This window comes from Oncorhynchus keta, unplaced genomic scaffold (assembly GCF_023373465.1).
Source record: "Oncorhynchus keta strain PuntledgeMale-10-30-2019 unplaced genomic scaffold, Oket_V2 Un_scaffold_3956_pilon_pilon, whole genome shotgun sequence".
Classification (NCBI taxonomy): domain Eukaryota; kingdom Metazoa; phylum Chordata; class Actinopteri; order Salmoniformes; family Salmonidae; genus Oncorhynchus; species Oncorhynchus keta.
The window spans coordinates 182,501-197,500 of record NW_026290928.1 but is presented as its reverse complement, the minus strand read 5'-3'; the positions used below and the strand labels follow the sequence as shown (position 1 = coordinate 197,500).

The following is a 15,000-nucleotide window of genomic DNA, read 5'->3' as shown; positions in this document are numbered from 1 at the left end:
GTCCAGGTGTCTATCCTTCTAGTGTAGATTCACACTTATTGGTCCTGTAGTTGGACAGTGTCCAGGTGTCCATCCTTCTAGTGTAGATTCACACTTATTGGTCCTGTAGTTGGACAGTGTGCAGGTGTCTATCCTTCTAGTGTAGATTCCCACTTATTGGTCCTGTAGTTGGACAGTGTCCAGGTGTCTATCCTTCTAGTGTAGATTCACACTTATTGGTCCTGTAGTTGGACAGTGTGCAGGTGTCTATCCTTCTAGTGTAGATTCCCACTTATTGGTCCTGTAGTTGGACAGTGTCCAGGTGTCTATCCTTCTAGTGTAGATTCACACTTATTGGTCCTGTAGTTGGACAGTGTCCAGGTGTCTATCCTTCTAGTGTAGACTCCCACTTATTGGTCCTGTAGTTGGACAGTGTGCAGGTGTCCATCCTTCTAGTGTAGATTCACACTTATTGGTCCTGTAGTTGGACAGTGTCCAGGTGTCCATCCTTCTAGTGTAGATTCCCACTTATTGGTCCTGTAGTTGGACAGTGTGCAGGTGTCCATCCTTCTAGTGTAGATTCCCACTTATTGGTCCTGTAGTTGGACAGTGTCCAGGTGTCTAACCTTCTAGTGTAGATTCCCACTTATTGGTCCTGTAGTTGGACAGTGTCCAGGTGTCTATCCTTCTAGTGTAGATTCACACTTATTGGTCCTGTAGTTGGACAGTGTGCAGGTGTCTATCCTTCTAGTGTAGATTCACACTTATTGGTCCTGTAGTTGGACAGTGTCCAGGTGTCTATCCTTCTAGTGTAGATTCCCACTTATTGGTCCTGTAGTTGGACAGTGTCCAGGGGTCTATCCTTCTAGTGTAGCTTCCCACTTATTGGTCCTGTAGTTGGACAGTGTCCAGGTGTCTATCCTTCTAGTGTAGATTCCCACTTATTGGTCCTGTAGTTGGACAGTGTGCAGGTGTCCATCCTTCTAGTGTAGATTCCCACTTATTGGTCCTGTAGTTGGACAGTGTGTAGGTGTCTATCCTTCTAGTGTAGATTCCCACTTATTGGTCCTGTAGTTGGACAGTGTGCCGGTGTCTATCCTTCTAGTGTAGATTCACACTTATTGGTCCTGTCGTTGGACAGTGTCCAGGTGTCTGTCCTTCTAGTGTAGATTCCCACTTATTGGTCCTGTAGCTGGACAGTGTCCAGGTGTCTATCCTTCTAGTGTAGATTCCCACTTATTGGTCCTGTAGTTGGGCAGTGTGCCGGTGTCTATCCTTCTAGTGTAGATTCACACTTATTGGTCCTGTCGTTGGACAGTGTCCAGGTGTCTGTCCTTCTAGTGTAGATTCCCACTTATTGGTCCTGTAGCTGGACAGTGTCCAGGTGTCTGTCCTTCTAGTGTAGATTCCCACTTATTGGTCCTGTAGTTGGACAGTGTGCCGGTGTCTATCCTTCTAGTGTAGATTCACACTTATTGGTCCTGTAGTTGGACAGTGTGCAGGTGTCCATCCTTCTAGTGTAGATTCCCACTTATTGGTCCTGTAGCTGGACAGTGTGCAGGTGTCTATCCTTCTAGTGTAGATTCCCACTTATTGGTCCTGTAGTTGGACAGTGTGCAGGTGTCCATCCTTCTAGTGTAGATTCCCACTTATTGGTCCTGTCGTTGGACAGTGTCCAGGTGTCCATCCTTCTAGTGTAGATTCACACTTATTGGTCCTGTCGTTGGACAGTGTCCAGGTGTCCATCCTTCTAGTGTAGATTCACACTTATTGGTCCTGTAGTTGGACAGTGTCCAGGTGTCTATCCTTCTAGTGTAGATTCACACTTATTGGTCCTGTAGTTGGACAGTGTGCAGGTGTCCATCCTTCTAGTGTAGATTCCCACTTATTGGTCCTGTAGTTGGACAGTGTGGAGGTGTCCATCCTTCTAGTGTAGATTCCCACTTATTGGTCCTGTAGTTGGACAGTGTGTAGGTGTCTATCCTTCTAGTGTAGATTCCCACTTATTGGTCCTGTAGTTGGACAGTGTGCCGGTGTCTATCCTTCTAGTGTAGATTCACACTTATTGGTCCTGTCGTTGGACAGTGTCCAGGTGTCTGTCCTTCTAGTGTAGATTCCACTTATTGGTCCTGTAGCTGGACAGTGTCCAGGTGTCTATCCTTCTAGTGTAGATTCCCACTTATTGGTCCTGTAGTTGGGCAGTGTGCAGGTGTCTATCCTTCTAGTGTAGATTCACACTTATTGGTCCTGTCGTTGGACAGTGTCCAGGTGTCTGTCCTTCTAGTGTAGATTCCCACTTATTGGTCCTGTAGCTGGACAGTGTCCAGGTGTCTGTCCTTCTAGTGTAGATTCCCACTTATTGGTCCTGTAGCTGGACAGTGTGCAGGTGTCTATCCTTCTAGTGTAGATTCCCACTTATTGGTCCTGTAGTTGGACAGTGTGCAGGTGTCCATCCTTCTAGTGTAGATTCCCACTTATTGGTCCTGTAGTTGGACAGTGTGCAGGTGTCTATCCTTCTAGTGTAGATTCACAGTTATTGGTCCTGTAGTTGGACAGTGTCCAGGTGTCCATCCTTCTAGTGTAGATTCACACTTATTGGTCCTGTAGTTGGACAGTGTCCAGGTGTCCATCCTTCTAGTGTAGATTCCCACTTATTGGTCCTGTAGTTGGACAGTGTGCAGGTGTCCATCCTTCTAGTGTAGATTCCCACTTATTGGTCCTGTAGTTGGACAGTGTGGAGGTGTCCATCCTTCTAGTGTAGATTCACACTTATTGGTCCTGTCGTTGGACAGTGTCCAGGTGTCCATCCTTCTAGTGTAGATTCACACTTATTGGTCCTGTAGTTGGACAGTGTCCAGGTGTCTATCCTTCTAGTGTAGATTCACACTTATTGGTCCTGTAGTTGGACAGTGTGCAGGTGTCCATCCTTCTAGTGTAGATTCACACGTATTGGTCCTGTAGTTGGACAGTGTCCAGGTGTCTATCCTTCTAGTGTAGATTCACACTTATTGGTCCTGTAGCTGGACAGTGTGCAGGTGTCCATCCTTCTAGTGTAGATTCACACTTATTGGTCCTGTAGTTGGACAGTGTGCAGGTGTCCATCCTTCTAGTGTAGATTCACACTTATTGGTCCTGTAGTTGGACAGTGTGCAGGTGTCTATCCTTCTAGTGTAGATTCACACTTATTGGTCCTGTAGTTGGACAGTGTTCAGGTGTCTATCCTTCTAGTGTAGATTCCCACTTATTGGTCCTGTAGTTGGACAGTGTCCAGGTGTCTATCCTTCTAGTGTAGATTCCCACTTATTGGTCCTGTAGTTGGACAGTGTCCAGGTGTCTATCCTTCTAGTGTAGATTCACACTTATTGGTCCTGTAGTTGGACAGTGTGCAGGTGTCTATCCTTCTAGTGTAGATTCCCACTTATTGGTCCTGTAGTTGGACAGTGTCCAGGTGTCTATCCTTCTAGTGTAGATTCCCACTTATTGGTCCTGTAGTTGGACAGTGTGCAGGTGTCCATCCTTCTAGTGTAGATTCACACTTATTGGTCCTGTAGTTGGACAGTGTGCAGGTGTCTATCCTTCTAGTGTAGATTCCCACTTATTGGTCCTGTAGTTGGACAGTGTGCAGGTGTCTATCCTTCTAGTGTAGATTCACACTATCATTTAGAACGCCAGGGGGTTGTTCACAGCCTGCTGGTCTGATGGCCCACACAGCCTTGCCTCAATGTTGACCCTGTGAAGTGGGAATGAACGAAGCCTCTCTCCTCTTTCTGACTTCATCCCTCTGTTTCTCTCCTCTTCATCAATCTTTTTCTGTCCTCTCCATCCCTGTTTCTCTCCTCTTCATCCATGTTTCTGTCCTCTCCATCCCTGTTTCTCTCCTCTTCCCCTCTCTTTTTCTCTCCTCTTCCCCCCTCTGTTTCTCTCCTCTTCATCCCTCTGTTTTCTCCTCTTCCCCTCTGTTTCTCTCCTCTTCATCCCTCTGTTTTCTCCTCTTCCCCTCTCTGTTTCTCTCCTCTTCCCCCCTCTGTTTTTCTCCTCTTCATCCCTCTGTTTTCTCCTCTTCCCCCCTCTGTTTCTCTCCTCTTCATCCCTCTGTTTTCTCCTCTTCATCCCTCTGTTTTCTCCTCTTCCCCCTCTGTTTCTCTCCTCTTCATCCCTCTGTTTTCTCCTCTTCATACCTCTGTTTTCTCCTCTTCCCCCTCTGTTTTCTCCTCTTCATCCCTCTGTTTTCTCCTCTTCCCCCTCTGTTTTCTCCTCTTCATCCCTCTGTTTTCTCCTCTTCCCCCTCTGTTTCTCTCCTCTTCATCCCTCTGTTTTTCTCCTCTTCATCCCTCTGTTTTCTCCTCTTCCCCCTCTGTTTTCTCCTCTTCCCCTCTGTTTTCTCCTCTTCATCCCTCTGTTTTTCTCCTCTTCCCCTCTCTGTTTCTCTCCTCTTCATCCCTCTGTTTCTCTCCTCTTCATCCCTCTGTTTTCTCCTCTTCCCCCCTGTTTTTCTCCTCTTCCCCTACCTGTTTCTCTCCTCTTCATCCCTCTGTTTTCTCCTCTTCCCCCTCTGTTTTCTCCTCTTCATCCCTCTGTTTTCTCCTCTTCCCCCTCTGTTTTTCTCCTCTTCCCCTACCTGTTTCTCTCCTCTTCATCCCTCTGTTTTCTCCTCTTCCCCCTCTGTTTTCTCCTCTTCCCCCTCTGTTTTCTCCTCTTCATCCCTCTGTTTTTCTCCTAATCCCCTCTCTGTTTCTCTCCTAGTGAGGTAAAGCTGAGCCTGGCTTCCTTCCTCTCAGACCGTATCGTAGATGAGATCCTAGAAGCCCTGTCTGGCTCTCAGCACACACTGGTGAGTCTTAATCATGCCTGGAGATACAGTGCAATCACTACTCATGGTAACCATGACAGCATGACACCACTCATGGTAACCATGGCAACACATTGCTACTCATGGTAACCATGACAACACATTAGCTTGAATATTCTGTGAAATTCTAACATGAATTCTATGATTCATAGTCAGTCACTGGTTCACTAGTACAGGTGTATGATCATATAGGTCATATATAATAATACACAGTAATTGTGACCATAGTAACAGTAATAGTGACCATAGTAACAGTGACCATAGTAACAGTGACCATAGTAACAGTAACAGTGACCATAGTAACAGTAATAGTGACCATAGTAACAGTAATAGTGAACATAGTAACAGTGACCATAGTAACAGTAATAGTGACCATAGTAACAGTAATTGTGACTATAGTAACAGTAATAGTGACCATAGTAACAGTAATAGTGACCATAGTAACAGTAATAGTGAACATAGTAACAGTGACTATAGTAACAGTAATAGTGACCATAGTAACAGTAATAGTGACCATAGTAACAGTAATAGTGACCATAGTAACAGTAATAGTGACCATAGTAACAGTAATAGTGACCATAGTAACAGTAATAGTGAACATAGTAACAGTGACCATAGTAACAGTAATAGTGACCATAGTAACAGTAATAGTGACCATAGTAACAGTAATAGTGACCATAGTAACAGTAATAGTGACCATAATAACAGTAATAGTGACCATATTAACAGTAATAGTGACCATAGTAACAGTAATAGTGAACATAGTAACAGTGACTATAGTAACAGTAATAGTGACCATAGTAACAGTAATAGTGAACATAGTAACATTAATAGTGACTATAGTAACAGTAATAGTGAACACAGTAACAGTAATTGTGACAATAATAACAGTAATAGTGACCATAGTAACAGTAATAGTGACCATAGTAACAGTAATAGTGAACATAGTAACAGTGACCATAGTAACAGTAATAGTGACTATAGTAACAGTAATAGTGACTATAGTAACAGTAATAGTGACCATAGTAACAGTAATAGTGACTATAGTAACAGTAATAGTGACCATAGTAACGGTAATAGTGAACATAGTAATAGTGGCTATAGTAACAGTAATAGTGACTATAGTAACAGTAATAGTGACTATAGTAACAGTAATAGTGACTATAGTAACAGTAATAGTGACTATAGTAACAGTAATAGTGGCTATAGTAACAGTAATAGTGACTATAGTAACAGTAATAGTGACTATAGTAACAGTAATAGTGACTATAGTAACAGTAATAGTGACTATAGTAACAGTAATAGTGACTATAGTAACAGTAATAGTGACCATAGTAACAGTAATAGTGACTATAGTAACAGTAATAGTGACTATAGTAACAGTAATAGTGACTATAGTAACAGTAATGTAATATCATTATGTCTTGCTCCCCCCTAGGCTGACCACCTGGTGAGGAAGGAGCGTCCTCTGGTCCAGCGGGAGTCTGTGGACCTGGACGTACCCGAGGAGAGGGCTCCTAAACGGGCCACCACGGAGCTGAATGAGGCAGAAAGGCTGGAGGACCTGGAGACATGCATGGTACACTACACTACACGACCATATGTTTTGTGTGAGGGCCAGGCTCCTGTTCATTCTGTTTCCTGTCATGGGTTCCTCACTCATTCGGGGTTCCAGACATGTCTAATCTCAGACTGAGTGTTACAGGGAGATGAGCTAACCTTGGCTCATGTCTGATTATCGTCCTTAAAGGCCAAAATCCTTAATCTACCATTAAGGTTAACTGGTTCTAACTGTAATGAATTAGCAGTTCCTCATGCTGTGCCTACTGGCCATTGTAAGATGGTAAGATAGGGAGATTAATTCATTATGGTAAGATAGGGAGATTAATTCATTATGGTAAGATAGGGAGGTTGATTCATTATGGTAGGATGGTAAGATAGGGAGGTTGATTCATTATGGTAGGATGGTAAGATAGGGAGGTTGATTCATTATGGTAGGATGGTAAGATAGGGAGGTTGATTCATTATGGTAGGATGGTAAGATAGGGAGGTTGATTCATTATGGTAGGATGGTAAGATAGGGAGGTTGATTCATTATGGTAGGATGGTAAGATAGGGAGGTTGATTCATTATGGTAGGATGGTAAGATAGGGAGGCTGATTCATTATGGTAGGATGGTAAGATAAGGGAGGTTGATTCATTATAGTAGGATGGTGGGATAGGGAGGTTGATTCATTATGGTAGGATGGTAAAGATACTGTAGGGAGGTTGATTCATTATGGTAGGATGGTAAAGATACTGTAGGGAGGTTGATTCATTATGGTAGGATGGTGGGATAGGGAGGTTGATTCATTATGGTAGGATGGTAAAGATACTGTAGGGAGGTTGATTCATTATGGTAGGATGGTAAAGATACTGTAGGGAGGTTGATTCATTATGGTAGGATGGTAAGATAAGGGAGGTTGATTCATTATAGTAGGATGGTGGGATAGGGAGGTTGATTCATTATGGTAGGATGGTAAAGATACTGTAGGGAGGTTGATTCCTTATTGATTCCACTCCCATCCTCCCTCCTTCCCTCCCATCCTCTCTTTCCCTCCCTCCCTCCCATCATCTCTCTTTCCCTCCCTCCCTCCCATGATCTCTCCTCCCTCCCTCCCTCCCTCCCTCCCATCCTTTCCTCCCTCCCTCCCCCTCCGTCCCTCCCTCCCATCCTCCCTCCCTCCTCCGTCCCTCTCCCTCCCTCCTCCTATCCTCCCTCCCTCCCTCCTATCCTCCCTCCCTCCCTCCTATCCTCCCCATCCTCCCTCCCTCCCCCTATCCTCCCTCCCTCCCTCCCTCCTATCCTCCCTCCCTCCCATCCTCCCTCCCTCCTATCCTCCCTCACTCCCTCCTATCCTCCCTCCCTCCTATCCACCCTCCCTCCCTCCTATCCACCCTCCCTCCTCCCTCCCTCCTCCTATCCTCCCTCCCTCCCTCCCTCCTCCCTCCCTCCCTCCCTATCCTCCCTCCTATCCTCCCTCCCTCCTATCCTCCCTCCCTCCTATCCTCCTATCCTCTCTCCTCCCATCCTCCCTCCCTAAGTAGTGTATTAGTGAAGTCCTTTCATCAAGGCCGCCCGTGTTTCCTGTCTAAATGAATCTCATTAAGAGCAGCATTACTGCCCGTCTTTGTAGCGTCGTACATCAGTCAAACACTCAGAGAGGCCTGGGTCTTATTCACTCGGCACCAAACAACATCTTGAAACGGAAGGATTTTCTCTGAATTTGTCCAATTAAAAACACTTGTTTTTACATTTTTCATTGCACAATGTTTTGAAACGTTTTGCCTTGGTCAACACTAATGAATACAACCCTGCCACTCACATGGGATGTGTGATATGATCTGGTTGTTGTTGTCCTAATAGGTTAAACCACAGCCATTTACACGGCTCTGGGTTAATGTCCAAAGGATTCCAAATGGATTCCTTCTCATTGTTTACCTGAAGAAGCGTTAACCTTCCAGCCTTGAGTTCTCTCTCTCTCTCTCTCTCTCTCTCTCTCTCTCTCTCTCTCTCTCTCTCTCTCTCTCTCTCTCTCTCTCTCTCTCTCTCTCTCTCTCTCTCTCTCTCTCTCTCTCTCTCTCTCTCTCTCTCTCTCTCTCTCTCTCTCTCTTTCTCTCTCTCTTTATTAAGTCTCTCTCTCTCTCTCTCTCTGATCTCTTCTTTCTCTCTCTCTCTCTCTCTCTCTCTCTCTCTCTCTCTCTCTCTCTCTCTCTCTCTCTCTCTCTCTTCTCTCTCTCTCTTCTCTCTCTCTCTTTGTCTCTTTCTCTCTCTCTTCTTTATCTCTCTCTCTTTAGGGAGTCTCTCTCTCTCTCTCTCTCTCTCTCTCTCTCTCTCTCTCTCTCTCTCTCTCTCTCTCTCTCTCTCTCTCTCTCTCTCTCTCTCTCTCTCTCTCTCTCTCTTTCAATTCAATTCAGGGGCTTTATTGGCATGGGAAACATGTGTTAACATTGCCAAAGCAAGTGAGGTAGATAATATATTAAGTGAATATATAAAGTGAAACAATGTACAAATGGTTAAAGGACTCTCTCTCTCTCTCTAATGATCTACCTATAGAGTTCTCTCTCTCTCTTCTAATGATCTACCTATAGAGTTCTCTCTCTCTCTAATGATCTACCTATAGAGTTCTCTCTCTAATGATCTACCTATAGAATTCTCTCTCTCTCTCTTAATGATCTACCTATAGAGTTCTCTCTCTCTCTAATGATCTACCTATAGAGTTCTCTCTCTCTCTAATGATCTACCTATAGAGTTCTCTCTCTCTCTAATGATCTACCTATAGAGTTCTCTCTCTCTCTCTAATGATCTACCTATAGAGTTCTCTCTCTCTCTCTTAATGATCTACCTATAGAGTTCTCTCTCTCTCTAATGATCTACCTATAGAGTTCTCTCTCTCTCTCTACCTCTCTCTCTCTCTCTCTAATGATCTACCTATAGAGTTCTCTCTCTCTCTCTCTCTAATGATCTACCTATAGAGTTCTCTCTCTCTCTCTAATGATCTACCTATAGAGTTCTCTCTCTCTCTCTCTCTCTCTCTAATGATCTACCTATAGAGTTCTCTCTCTCTCTGTCTAATGATCTACCTATAGAGTTATCTCTCTCTAATGATCTACCTATAGAGTTCTCTCTCTCTCTCATGATCTACCTATAGAGTTCTCTCTCTCTTAATGATCTACCTATAGAGTTCTCTCTCTCTCTCTAATGATCTACCTATAGAGTTCTCTCTCTCTCTCTAATGATCTACCTATAGAGTTCTCTCTCTCTTAATGATCTACCTATAGAGTTCTCTCTCTCTCTAATGATCTACCTATAGAGTTCTCTCTCTCTCTAATGATCTACCTATAGAGTTCTCTCTCTCTCTAATGATCTACCTATAGAGTTCTCTCTCTCTTAATGATCTACCTATAGAGTTCTCTCTCTCTAATGATCTACCTATAGAGTTCTCTCTCTCTCTAATGATCTACCTATAGAGTTCTCTCTCTCTTAATGATCTACCTATAGAGTTCTCTCTCTCTCTAATGATCTACCTATAGAGTTCTCTCTCTCTCTCTCTTAATGATCTACCTATAGAGTTCTCTCTCTCTCTCTAATGATCTACCTATAGAGTTCTCTCTCTCTTAATGATCTACCTATAGAGTTCTCTCTCTCTAATGATCTACCTATAGAGTTCTCTCTCTCTCTAATGATCTACCTATAGAGTTCTCTCTCTCTCTTAATGATCTACCTATAGAGTTCTCTCTCTCTCTCTTAATGATCTACCTATAGAGTTCTCTCTCTCTCTCTAATGATCTACCTATAGAGTTCTCTCTCTCTTAATGATCTACCTATAGAGTTCTCTCTCTCTCTCTAATGATCTACCTATAGAGTTCTCTCTCTCTCTTAATGATCTACCTATAGAGTTCTCTCTCTTAATGATCTACCTATAGAGTTCTCTCTCAATGATCTACATATAGAGTTCTCTCTCTTAATGATCTACCTATAGAGTTCTCTCTCTAATGATCTACCTATAGAGTTCTCTCTCTCTCTCTAATGATCTACCTATAGAGTTCTCTCTCTCTCTCTCTCTTAATGATCTACCTATAGAGTTCTCTCTCTCTCTCTAATGATCTACCTATAGAGTTCTCTCTCTCTCTAATGATCTACCTATAGAGTTCTCTCTCTCTCTAATGATCTACCTATAGAGTTCTCTCTCTCTCTCTCTCTCTCTAATGATCTACCTATAGAGTTCTCTCTCTCTCTAATGATCTACCTATAGAATTCTCTCTCTCTCTCTTAATGATCTACCTATAGAGTTCTCTCTCTCTCTCTAATGATCTACCTATAGAGTTCTCTCTCTCTCTAATGATCTACCTATAGAGTTCTCTCTCTCTCTTAATGATCTACCTATAGAGTTCTCTCTCTCTCTAATGATCTACCTATAGAGTTCTCTCTCTCTCTCTAATGATCTACCTATAGAGTTCTCTCTCTCTCTTAATGATCTACCTATAGAGTTCTCTCTCTCTCTAATGATCTACCTATAGAGTTCTCTCTCTCTTAATGATCTACCTATAGAGTTCTCTCTCTCTCTCTAATGATCTACCTATAGAGTTCTCTCTCTCTCTCTAATGATCTACCTATAGAGTTCTCTCTCTCTCTTAATGATCTACCTATAGAGTTCTCTCTCTCTCTTAATGATCTACCTATAGAGTTCTCTCTCTCTCTAATGATCTACCTATAGAGTTCTCTCTCTCTCTCTCTCTCTCTAATGATCTACCTATAGAGTTCTCTCTCTCTCTTAATGATCTACCTATAGAGTTCTCTCTCTCTCTAATGATCTACCTATAGAGTTCTCTCTCTCTCTCTAATGATCTACCTATAGAGTTCTCTCTCTCTAATGATCTACCTATAGAGTTCTCTCTCTCTCTTAATGATCTACCTATAGAGTTCTCTCTCTCTCTAATGATCTACCTATAGAGTTCTCTCTCTCTTAATGATCTACCTATAGATCTACCTATAGAGTTCTATCTCTCTCTCTAATGATCTACCTATAGAGTTCTCTCTCTCTAATGATCTACCTATAGAGTTCTCTCTCTCTCTAATGATCTACCTATAGAGTTCTCTCTCTCTCTAATGATCTCTCTCTCTCTCTTAATGAACCTATAGAGTTCTCTCTCTCTCTAATGATCTACCTATAGAGTTCTCTCTCTCTCTAATGATCTACCTATAGAGTTCTCTCTCTCTAATGATCTACCTATAGAGTTCTCTCTCTCTCTAATGATCTACCTATAGAGTTCTACCTCTAATGATCTCCTATAGAGTCTCTCTCTCTAATGATCTACCTATAGAGTTCTCTCTCTCTAATGATCGACCTATAGAGTTCTCTCTCTCTCTCTTATGATCTACCTATAGAGTTCTCTCTCTCTCTCTCTAATGATCTACCTATAGAGTTCTCTCTCTCTAATGATCGACCTATAGAGTTCTCTCTCTCTAATGATCGACCTATAGAGTTCTCTCTCTCTCAAATGATCTACCTATAGAGTTCTCTCTCTCTCTTAATGATCTACCTATAGAGTTCTCTCTCTCTCTCTAATGATCTACCTATAGAGTTATCTCTCTCTAATGATCTACCTATAGAGTTCTCTCTCTCTAATGATCTACCTATAGAGTTCTCTCTCTCTCTAATGATCTACCTATAGAGTTCTCTCTCTCTCTCTAATGATCTACCTATAGAGTTCTCTCTCTCTTAATGATCTACCTATAGAGTTCTCTCTCTCTCTTAATGATCTACCTATAGAGTTCTCTCTCTCTAATGATCTACCTATAGAGTTCTCTCTCTCTCTCTAATGATCTACCTATAGAGTTCTCTCTCTCTCTAATGATCTACCTATAGAGTTCTCTCTCTCTCTCTCTCTTAATGATCTACCTATAGAGTTCTCTCTCTCTCTCTCTAATGATCTACCTATAGAGTTCTCTCTCTCTTAATGATCTACCTATAGAGTTCTCTCTCTCTCTTAATGATCTACCTATAGAGTTCTCTCTCTCTCTCTAATGATCTACCTATAGAGTTCTCTCTCTCTCTCTAATGATCTACCTATAGAGTTCTCTCTCTCTCTTAATGATCGACCTATAGAGTTCTCTCTCTCTCTCTCTCTAGTGTCTTTTCATTTTCATTTTTCTGAATTCATTGAGCCTTTATCTTGTCTCCTTTCTCTTCTTTTCTGCTCTCTTTCTGTCTCCTTCCTTCCTTCCTCTTTCAACCTTTGCATCATGGAGACTCTTTGCTGCACCAGTGTAAGTAACTCTCGACTCTCTCACTATTTTTCACTCTTTCTCTCACCCACCCTGTTCTCTGTCTGTCTGTCTGTCCGTCCGTCCGTCCGTCCGTCCATCCCTCCACTCACTAGCTGGTACAGTAACACAAAGACCATCCTTGTTCAGTCCCCCCCCCCCGTCTCTCTCTCTCTCTCTCTCTCTCTCTCTCTCTCTCTCTCTCTCTCTCTCTCTCTCTCTCTCTCCTCTCTCTCTCTCTCTCTCTCTACCTCTCTTCTCTCCCCTGTCTCTCTCTCTCTCTCTCTCCCCTGTCTCTCTCTCTCTGATCTCCTCTCTCTCTCTCTCTCTCTCTCTCTCTCTCTCTCTCTCTCTCTCTCTGATCTACCTCTCTCTCTCTCTCTCTCTCTCCTCTTCTCTCTCTCTCTCTCCTCTCTCTCTCTCTCTCTCTCCTCTCTCTCTCTCTCTCTCCCCTCTCTCTCTCTCTCTCTCTCCCCTGTCTCTCTCTCTCTCTCTCTCTCCTCTCTCTCTCTCTCTCTCTCTCTCTCTGTCTCTCTCTCTCTCTCTCTCTCTCTCTCTCTCTCTCTCTCTCTCTCTCTCTCTCTCTCTCTACCTCTCTCTCTCATTTTATCTGAGCCATCAGAATTTGGCAGCCCTGAGGGAAAACTGGCCCGACAGACACTAGCCCTCCCCTCCTCCACTCTTCCCTTCCTCCCCTGCCTCCCTTCCTCCCCTGCCTCCCTCTCTGCCCAGCCTGGACCAACGTGAACTGACTACTGAGTTGCATCTGATGGTTCAGATCCGGTCCGGTTAGAGATTGAGGCCATTTTAATCTCTTCAAGACATGAAAAACTCTGTTGTCACAAACAGAATTTGATGAAAAGCATATTTTGAACAAGCCACAAGAGTTTTTATCTGTCAGATGGTGAGCGTGTGGGGCCTGACACAGTCAGATAGGACAGCAGGGCCTGACACAGTCAGATAGGACAGCAGGGCCTGACACAGTCAGATAGGACAGCAGGGCCTGACGCAGTAAGATAGGACAGTGGGGCCTGACTCAGTCAGATAGGACAGTGGGGCCTGACACGGTCAGATAGGACAGTGGGGCCTGACACGGTCAGATAGGACAGTGGGGCCTGACACGGTCAGATAGGACAGTGGGGCCTGACGCAGTCAGATAGGACAGTGGGGCCTGACACAGTCAGATAGGACAGTGGGGCCTGACGCAGTCAGATAGGACAGTGGGGCCTGACACAGTCAGATAGGACAGTGGGGCCTGACACAGTCAGATAGGACAGTGGGGCCTGACACAGTCAGATAGGACAGTGGGGCCTGACGCAGTCAGATAGGACAGTGGGGCCTGACGCAGTCAGATAGGACAGTGGGGCCTGACGCAGTCAGATAGGACAGTGGGGCCTGACGCAGTCAGATAGGACAGCGGGGCCTGACGCAGTCAGATAGGACAGTGGGGCCTGACGCAGTCAGATAGGACAGTGGGGCCTGACGCAGTCAGATAGGACAGTGGGGCCTGACGCGGTCAGATAGGACAGTGGGGCCTGACGCGGTCAGATAGGACAGTGGGGCCTGACGCGGTCAGATAGGACAGTGGGGCCTGACGCAGTCAGATAGGACAGTGGGGCCTGACGCGGTAAGATAGGACAGTGGGGCCTGACGCGGTAAGATAGGACAGTGGGGCCTGACGCCAGTCAGATAGGACAGTGGGGCCTGACGCAGTCAGATAGGACAGTGGGGCCTGACGCCCTCTCTGTCCAGATAGGACAGTGGGGCCTGACGCAGTCAGATAGGACAGTGGGGCCTGACGCAGTCAGATAGGACAGTGGGGCCTGACGCTCTGTTGTCAGATAGGACAGTGGGGCCTGAGAGCAGTGGGGCAGATAGGACAGTGGGGCCTGACGCGTCAGATAGGACAGTGGGGCCTGACGCGGTCAGATAGGACAGTGGGGCCTGACGCAGTCAGATAGGACAGTGGGGCCTGACGCGGTCAGATAGGACAGTGGGGCCTGACGCGTCAGATAGGACAGTGGGGCCTGACGCGTCAGATAGGACAGTGGGGCCTGACGCGGTCAGATAGGACAGTGGGGCCTGACGCGGTCAGATAGGACAGTGGGGCCTGACACGGTCAGATAGGACAGTGGGGCCTGACGCGGTCAGATAGGACAGTGGGGCCTGACGCAGTCAGATAGGACAGTGGGGCCTGACGCGGTCAGATAGGACAGTGGGGCCTGACGCGTCAGATAGGACAGTGGGGCCTGACGCGGTCAGATAGGACAGTGGGGCCTGACGCGGTCAGATAGGACAGTGGGGCCTGACGCGGTCAGATAGGACAGTGGGGCCTGACGCGGTCAGATAGGACAGTGGGGCCTGA

At 45.0% G+C, this 15,000-nt stretch overlaps 1 pseudogene; it reads left to right on the top strand.

Annotated features, from left to right (window-relative positions):
- Positions 1-15,000, top strand: part of LOC118381799 (F-actin-uncapping protein LRRC16A-like) — a 279,527-nt pseudogene that overhangs the window by 240,577 nt on the left and 23,950 nt on the right.